A 7,317-nucleotide genomic window follows, 5' to 3' on the forward strand; every position below is an offset into this window, starting at 1 on the left:
ACCCTTGAGTGCTCCCAAATGTTTTGAGGGGTGTAGATGGGTATTAAAAGCCCACGCATATATGATTTTGATACCCTTACAGTTGGCAATACAAGTAGAATCATCCTTCAAACTTGCAATCCTCCCCCCCGCCCTTGTATTGGGAGCATAAAATTTGAAAAGGACCTAATTACTAACCGCATTAGTAAATGCGACAACCAAAAAATGAAGGTGACAATGAAGCTCGACCCCATTGAGCTTATTAAGGTTCCACATATTCGCAGTCCCCCCTAAAGCACCATCATCTTCACTATAAGCATATTTATCCTCTTTTCATATGTAATCCGCCACTTTATCAAAATTGTGACTATTCATTTTGACCTCTTGAATGAGAACAACGTCTACCTTATGATCATAAATCATATTTTTTAGAGAAAATTGTTTTCTCGGGTTGTTTAAACCCTAATATTTCATGAAATGAACTTCATTTCCTACCTTGTTGGATGTCCTCCAAGGTCCTCTCCTTCCCATTAGCAATATCTTGGGAAGATGCCTTAGTTATTGCCACCCTTTTTGGCAGCCTTCCAATTCTCGTCTCAGAACCCACATCCTCTTTTGGTTGTCTGTGGGTTTTATTTTGGGGTTCCTACCAACCTCCCTTACCCACATCTACTGTCATTAGGGTTGAAGAAGATAGAGAGTCCTCTTCACAAGGTAGATATCATAGGCTCTCCCTTTAGAGAAGGGTAGTCTTTCCACTTGGGTGAGTTAAGTTACCAACCCATCATGTTCACCACTATCACTTGTGGGGTTAAAGACAGGCACCCAACCTCCTGAACCCCACTCATCTTTGGTGGGGAAATAGCTTCACCCATCATAGCATTAAATTCCTCCTTGGCAAGAGTTTGAACCTCCTCATCGTCAATCTCCATCATTATCTCCCCTTCCTCTAGACAACCTCTTGGGTCTTCCATTTGTTTCTTAGAATTCGTCACTATCTCTCCTTCCTTTGGCCTAGCCTTAGGGACATCCTCCATTTTGTCTGCAGATGGTTGCCCTTCCTATTGGTCATTCTTCTTGTCCTTGTCCTTCGTAGAAGATAGAGTGGGACCTTGGGTCGTTCCTAAAAAGCACCTTGGTTCTTTACTAGGACCACTTCCTTCCACAACAACCTCTTTCCCTTTTGTTGACTCTCCATCCTTCATATGGGTTTTATAATCAATGATCACATGGTCATATTTCCTACATTTCTATAAGTATAAGTCAACATTCTCATAGTTAATCACATGTTTCTAGGTCCACCATTTTGATTTTGATTCTATACTGCTAGGGAGGGCTTTATTTACCACAATATTTACACAAAATATCGCAAACCCCAATTGAGACTTGTGTTGGGTTTCAACATCAACCTTGATAAAGTGCCCAAAGGAATCCCCAATCCATTGGAATCTACCTTTTCATCCCATAACTCCAAGGTTAGTCCTAGAAGTCTAACCCAGAGTAGGGTCATTCTGTAAATCAACACTGGGGTCAGAGCCTGGTTTCCATTTGGCCAGTGTCAAGAGATAACATATCTCCAGGCTCTCGCCAATACATGATTCTGGTCTTCCTTAATAGAAATTTTAAATAGGAATAGGGCATCAATCATAGCCGCTACCTCCACCGATCCCTTGAGTTTCCACCTAGTAGAAACCCATCTCCTAACTATTTTAATAGTGGGCATGTAAGATAAAAACCTACTCACCAAATTCAAGGAAAAACCCCGAGAGGTATTGTCAATCACCAAATCTGAGAGAAGGATCTTTGTACCTATTTTCCATGAGATATAGTTGGGAGATCCTAGGTGGAGCAGCCAAATCAAACTGTCCCACCAACGCTCCTTTCCAGTTATATTTTGGGATTGTTGTATTCTCTACATTATACATGTTAGCTTTGGGACCAGTACTATCTAGAAAAGGAAAGTCATCTAGTAGCCACAGATCACCCCCCAAAGTCAACATTCTATCAATACCAGAGGTGGCCACAATTTCTAGAGGGACCCCATTAGTGATGATAAGCCAAAGATCCAAAAAAAATTGGACCTAGGGGGGTTGTTCTAGAGAAGATAACACCATGGATGGAGGTCAAAACAAGGTTGTAGAGCCACTCAAATGCTAAATCATTGTTTGCACAAAAAAATTGTTAATATACAAAGTTGCACAATGTTTACATTTGGATCACCCTTAGCAAATATTCTATATTAATTACTTAATATTAATTATTATTCTCATTTAAAGAGTTCTAAATTGATTGAATTTTATAAAAGCTATAAAAAATACACCTATCCCAAGTTTCATATTAGTTGATCCCTTAAACCTCCTATGGTTACAAGTGCTAGTTAATAAATATAAGCGTTATTTAAACAAACAAAAATAAGATCAAGATAATATTATATTAGTTGAGAAACAAATCAAAAAAAAAAAAGAATAAAAAGAATTCTATGTTTCTAAAATTATTAACATAAAAATAAATTCAAAAGTTCAAAATGACATGCATACCCAAATATTTTTAAATTAATATATTAAAATTTAATTTTCCATTGAAAAAGGTGAAAAATATTGTTTATGTTTTAAAATTTTGAAAGAAAAATGTAATATTTCTAAATTCAAAAACTCCAAGTTACATCAACAAATATTTCAAATGTAATGTATAATTTCTCATAAATAAAAAATTAGATTAACTTAAAAATTTGTTAACATGTTTTAGACTTTGTGTCTCTTAGCATAGATTACATGGATTTTTATAATAGTATATAAAATATAATAAATATAAGAATGATTATTTCTTTTATTTTCTTTAAATCAATTTAGAGTAGTGTATGTTTGTCAGTCACCTATTTTGAAATCAACAAAATAGTTCTTTTTTTCCCTTTAAAGCTCATAGATTTGGATTCTTAATTCACTATAATTGCACATTTATATGTAGACTTCATTGGATATGAGGTTTATTTGTATATTTCATGGGTGGTTGTATGATAAGGTAAATTGTGGATTTGAGGTAATAGTTTTATGGATTCAAATTGTCTTTAAGAACTTGCAAACTTGATGTGTAATTTGTTCTTGAATAAAAAGAGCAGTAACACAAGGGTTTTTTCTATTACACAACTAAAACCCATAGGCATCAAAAGATATCAATAAAACATTGAAAATATGTTGGCTAATATAATAAGGTCGATAACAATCTACTAATAAATGACACATTAGAAGAATAGCTAGTAACCCATATCTTTGGAGGGGAGGTAGCTCACCCACAATGTGGAGAAGAGAATGAGAGACTAGAGGAAGATTTTTTCTTTGCCATTAGACCATCATTCAACTAATACAATCACTCGAAACTCCATCATAAGGGGAAGTAAGTGGTGAATCTCACTTTGAGTGATTGTCAACACAAGGTAAGAATGCTAACAAGGTTGCACATCTTAAGCCATAGGTTGAAGTAAGCAGACTGAGAACGTTCTATTTAACTCATGGGGGTTGCACCAATAACAAAAGTGGATTAGGGTCCATCGAGTCCAAGGAGCCCAAATTTGTAGTCTATGAAGAGTCGTCAACAATCTATGAAGATTCGTCAGAGGTAAAATCAAAGCTCAAACAATTGGATGATCATCCTTTGTGTCCTTCCACCAAGTGGTGATGCCTTTATGATACAAGACAGTGATTTTTTGCATGGTGACCAATTAGAAGCATTGACAATTTCACAGGGGAGGCCCTCATTATCCCATGATTGAGTCCATGTTCTATCCCCAACCATGAGAACCAAATCTCCAGAAAGAGGTGTGCAAATGTCAATATGAACCAAAATGTGTACAAGGATAGAGAGACTCATGGTGATATGGTATCATCCACCTTATAGTTTTTAATGGCCTCAAAACAAGCATCCTCCCAAAAAAAGGGGGAGATTAGGTAGGCATACACACATTGGTCGCATATTACATGGTTTCATAAGATTGTTAAAGGAGATGGTTTAAGGCTTGGTAGAAAGAGTGAATCCCTAAATCCACAATTGCTCAACGCTATGTCTCAATTATCAAAAGAAGAAGAAAAATGGTATAAAAAAGCCCTTAGCATAAGGGAAAAGCTCAATGTTACCAAAAACTAAGGTTCTTCAAGAGTTTGACACTTAATTATAAAAGTCCAAAAGACAAGGCCGAAGAATAGAAAATCTGAAAATCAAGACACAAAGTTTGTAAACTCCACATTATCCACCATATCAAGGTTACAAACCACCACAAGTGAGTTCTTGACACAAGAAAGGGGTTAAGGTCTCACCTTTAGAGGACGAAGATAATAGATTTGGCAACCCAAGAAAAGCTATGTCTACAAATAAGAGGCTCTAGAGAGGGGACCCCTTCATTTACAATCCTAGTAGACTCGAGAATTGTTCTTTCACAAGATTCCCTCATATCAACAAAAAAAACATTACCACAAGAGTCAAGCAAAGCAAAGAAATCCAACCCAAAAACACCAACACTAGCCGTAAGGACAATCCTTGGCTTTGTTGTGACTACCATAGATAGCCCAAGTGTCACCTTACCACCCCAAAAGAAAAAGGAAAGCATAGTAGCATTATAGGCAAAAGATGTCATTATAGAGATTGGAAACGTTGAAGTAGGAAGAGTTGTTGGAGACATAGTTATCTTGTAAAACTTTCCTTATAAATATTTAGTTTTTAACCTTAAAAGCTTCCTTATAAATGCTTGCTAATATTTAGAAGATGATTTTGAGTACTAGTGTTATGGTGAAATGTGATCTAATTATGGCAAGATGTAAGTGAATGAGCTTTCAAACCTATAAAACATTGTAGCCAAGGCAACACTTGCTTCAATTAGTAAGATTTAAACAATTTTAATACTATGAAATTTATACGACAGCATATTTTATGTCATTGTGTTTATTTTTTATGTTGTTAAATTACGAGGTCCCAAGGGATTTTCCTTGAAGCTTATCAGAGATTTTCTCTCAATGTTGTGAAATTAAGTAGAAATTTGAATCATGTGTTTTGAAACTTAACTCGATTCTACTTTCAATGTTGTGATATTTGGCAAGAGTTTTCTTTTGATGTTATGAGATTTGAGTATATTTTGATGTGAAAATACTTAGATTTATGTACAACATTTTAAAATTTTATCAAATTTTGCCTTCAATGTTATGAAATGTAGTTCAAATTTGGTTGAATTATTTTCTATTAAAATATATCATTAAATTGTTTGATTTCTAACTCATTACATACATAATCTAGAACAAAGAACATGTTTAGCTAACAATGATGATAAGTTAAACATTTTTCTATGTACTAGTTATTATTCTTTTTTTTTTTAAAAGAAGTTTTTATACATGTTTCTATTTGATACCTCTCTGCATATTTCCCTTGTATTCTAAATATATTGGCATGCTAGTTTTAATTTTACACCTAGTTTCAAATTTGCATTTCAAACTTGCTAATTAATATTAGTTTATTTTCACCTTTAAGAATTTGTCATTTAATATCAATGTTTCTTGAGGAAAATCTTTAAATAAAAACAAAACTAGCAAAAAGATCAAAAAAGAATTCTATGTTTCTAATATTCTTAACATAACAATACATTAAAAGGGTCAAAATTACACAAATATTTCAAAAATAATATAGTAAATTTGAATTTTCACTTGACAAAGGTGAAAAAGATTGTTTTTGTTTTTAGATTTTGAAAGAAAAATATAATATTTCAAAATTCAAAAACTCCAAGATACATCAACAAATATTTCAAATGTAATGTATAATATCTCATAAATAAAAAAATCAAATTAACTTATAAATTTGTGAAAATATTTTAAAATTGGTCTCTTAGCATACTTTACATCGAGTTTTTAACAATATATAAAATGCATTAATATAAGAATAATTATTTCTTTTTTTTTCTTCAAAGCAATTTTAGAGTAGTGTATGTTTGTCAATCACCTGTTTTGCAATCAACAAAATAGACCTTTTTTCTCTTTGAAGCTCGTAGATTTGGATTCTCAATTCACTATAAATGCATATTTTTATGTGGACTTGATTAGGTATGAGGTTTGTTTGTATATTTCATGAGTAGTTGTATGACAGGGTAACTCGTGGAGTTGAGGTAGTATTTCAATGGCGTTAATTTTTTTCTAGGGTTGCAAACTTTATGTGTAATTTGTTCTTGATTAAAAAGAGCAGGGGTGTTGTCTGTTACACAACTACAACCCATAGATGTCAAAAGAGGTCAGCCCTTAATAATATATAATAAGGTCAATAACGATATAATAATAAATGACACAATAGAAGAATAGCTAGCGATCGTTATCTTTGGAGGGAAGATAGCTCACCCACAATGTGGGGAGGAGAATGAGAGAGTAAAGGAAGATTTTTTCTTTACCATCAAACTCATACAATCACTAGAAACTCCACCATAAGGGGAAGCAAGTGGTGAATCCCACTTTGAGTGACCATCAACACCAAGGGAAGAATGCTAACAAGGTTAAATATTGTCAACCATAGGTTGAAGTACTAGACTGAGAAGGCTCTATTCAACCAATGGTGATTGCACCAACAAGAAGAGGTGGACTAGGGTCCATCAAGTCCAAGGAGGCCAAATTTGCAGTCTATGAAGAGTTGTCAGAGGAAGAATCAAAAGCTCAAACTATTAAACAATTATCATTTGTGTCCTTCCACCAAGTGGCAGTGCCTTTATGCATGAAACAATGATTTGTTGCATGGCGACTAATTAGAAGAATCGATAATATCAAAGAGGAGGCCCTCATCATCCAATGATTGAGGTTGTGGTCTATCCCCAACCATGAGAACGACGTCTTCAAGAAGAGGCGAGCAGATGTCAATGTGAAACAGAATGAGTGCAAATATAGAGAGATCCATGGTGATATGATATCATCAACCTTCAAGACCAGCACCAACTCCCCACAAGAAAAAGTCAAAGCAACCACAATCATTGGCTTTGTTGCAACCACCATATGCCAACTCCCCACAAGAAAAAGTCATTAGCCACAATCGTTGGCTTTGTTGCAACCACCATATATAGGCATAGTTACATTATAGACAAAAGATGTCATTACAAAGTTTAGAAACACTTGAGCAAGAAGAGTTGTTGGAGATGAAACCAAACTTTCCTTAGCTTCCTTATAAATGTTTACAGAGATGATTTTGAGATACCAACGTTGTGGTCAAATGCAATCTTAGCTGAATGTTGTTTCAAAGCTGTAAAACACTAGCCAAGGTAACATTTGCTTAAACTATTGAGATTTAGACAATTTTAATACTATGAAGTTTAGCGAACACTCTTTTATG

The sequence above is a fragment of the Cupressus sempervirens genome, chromosome 9 (assembly GCF_028749045.1).
Source record: "Cupressus sempervirens isolate cs-2001-9-10 chromosome 9, ASM2874904v1, whole genome shotgun sequence".
Lineage (NCBI taxonomy): Eukaryota > Viridiplantae > Streptophyta > Pinopsida > Cupressales > Cupressaceae > Cupressus > Cupressus sempervirens.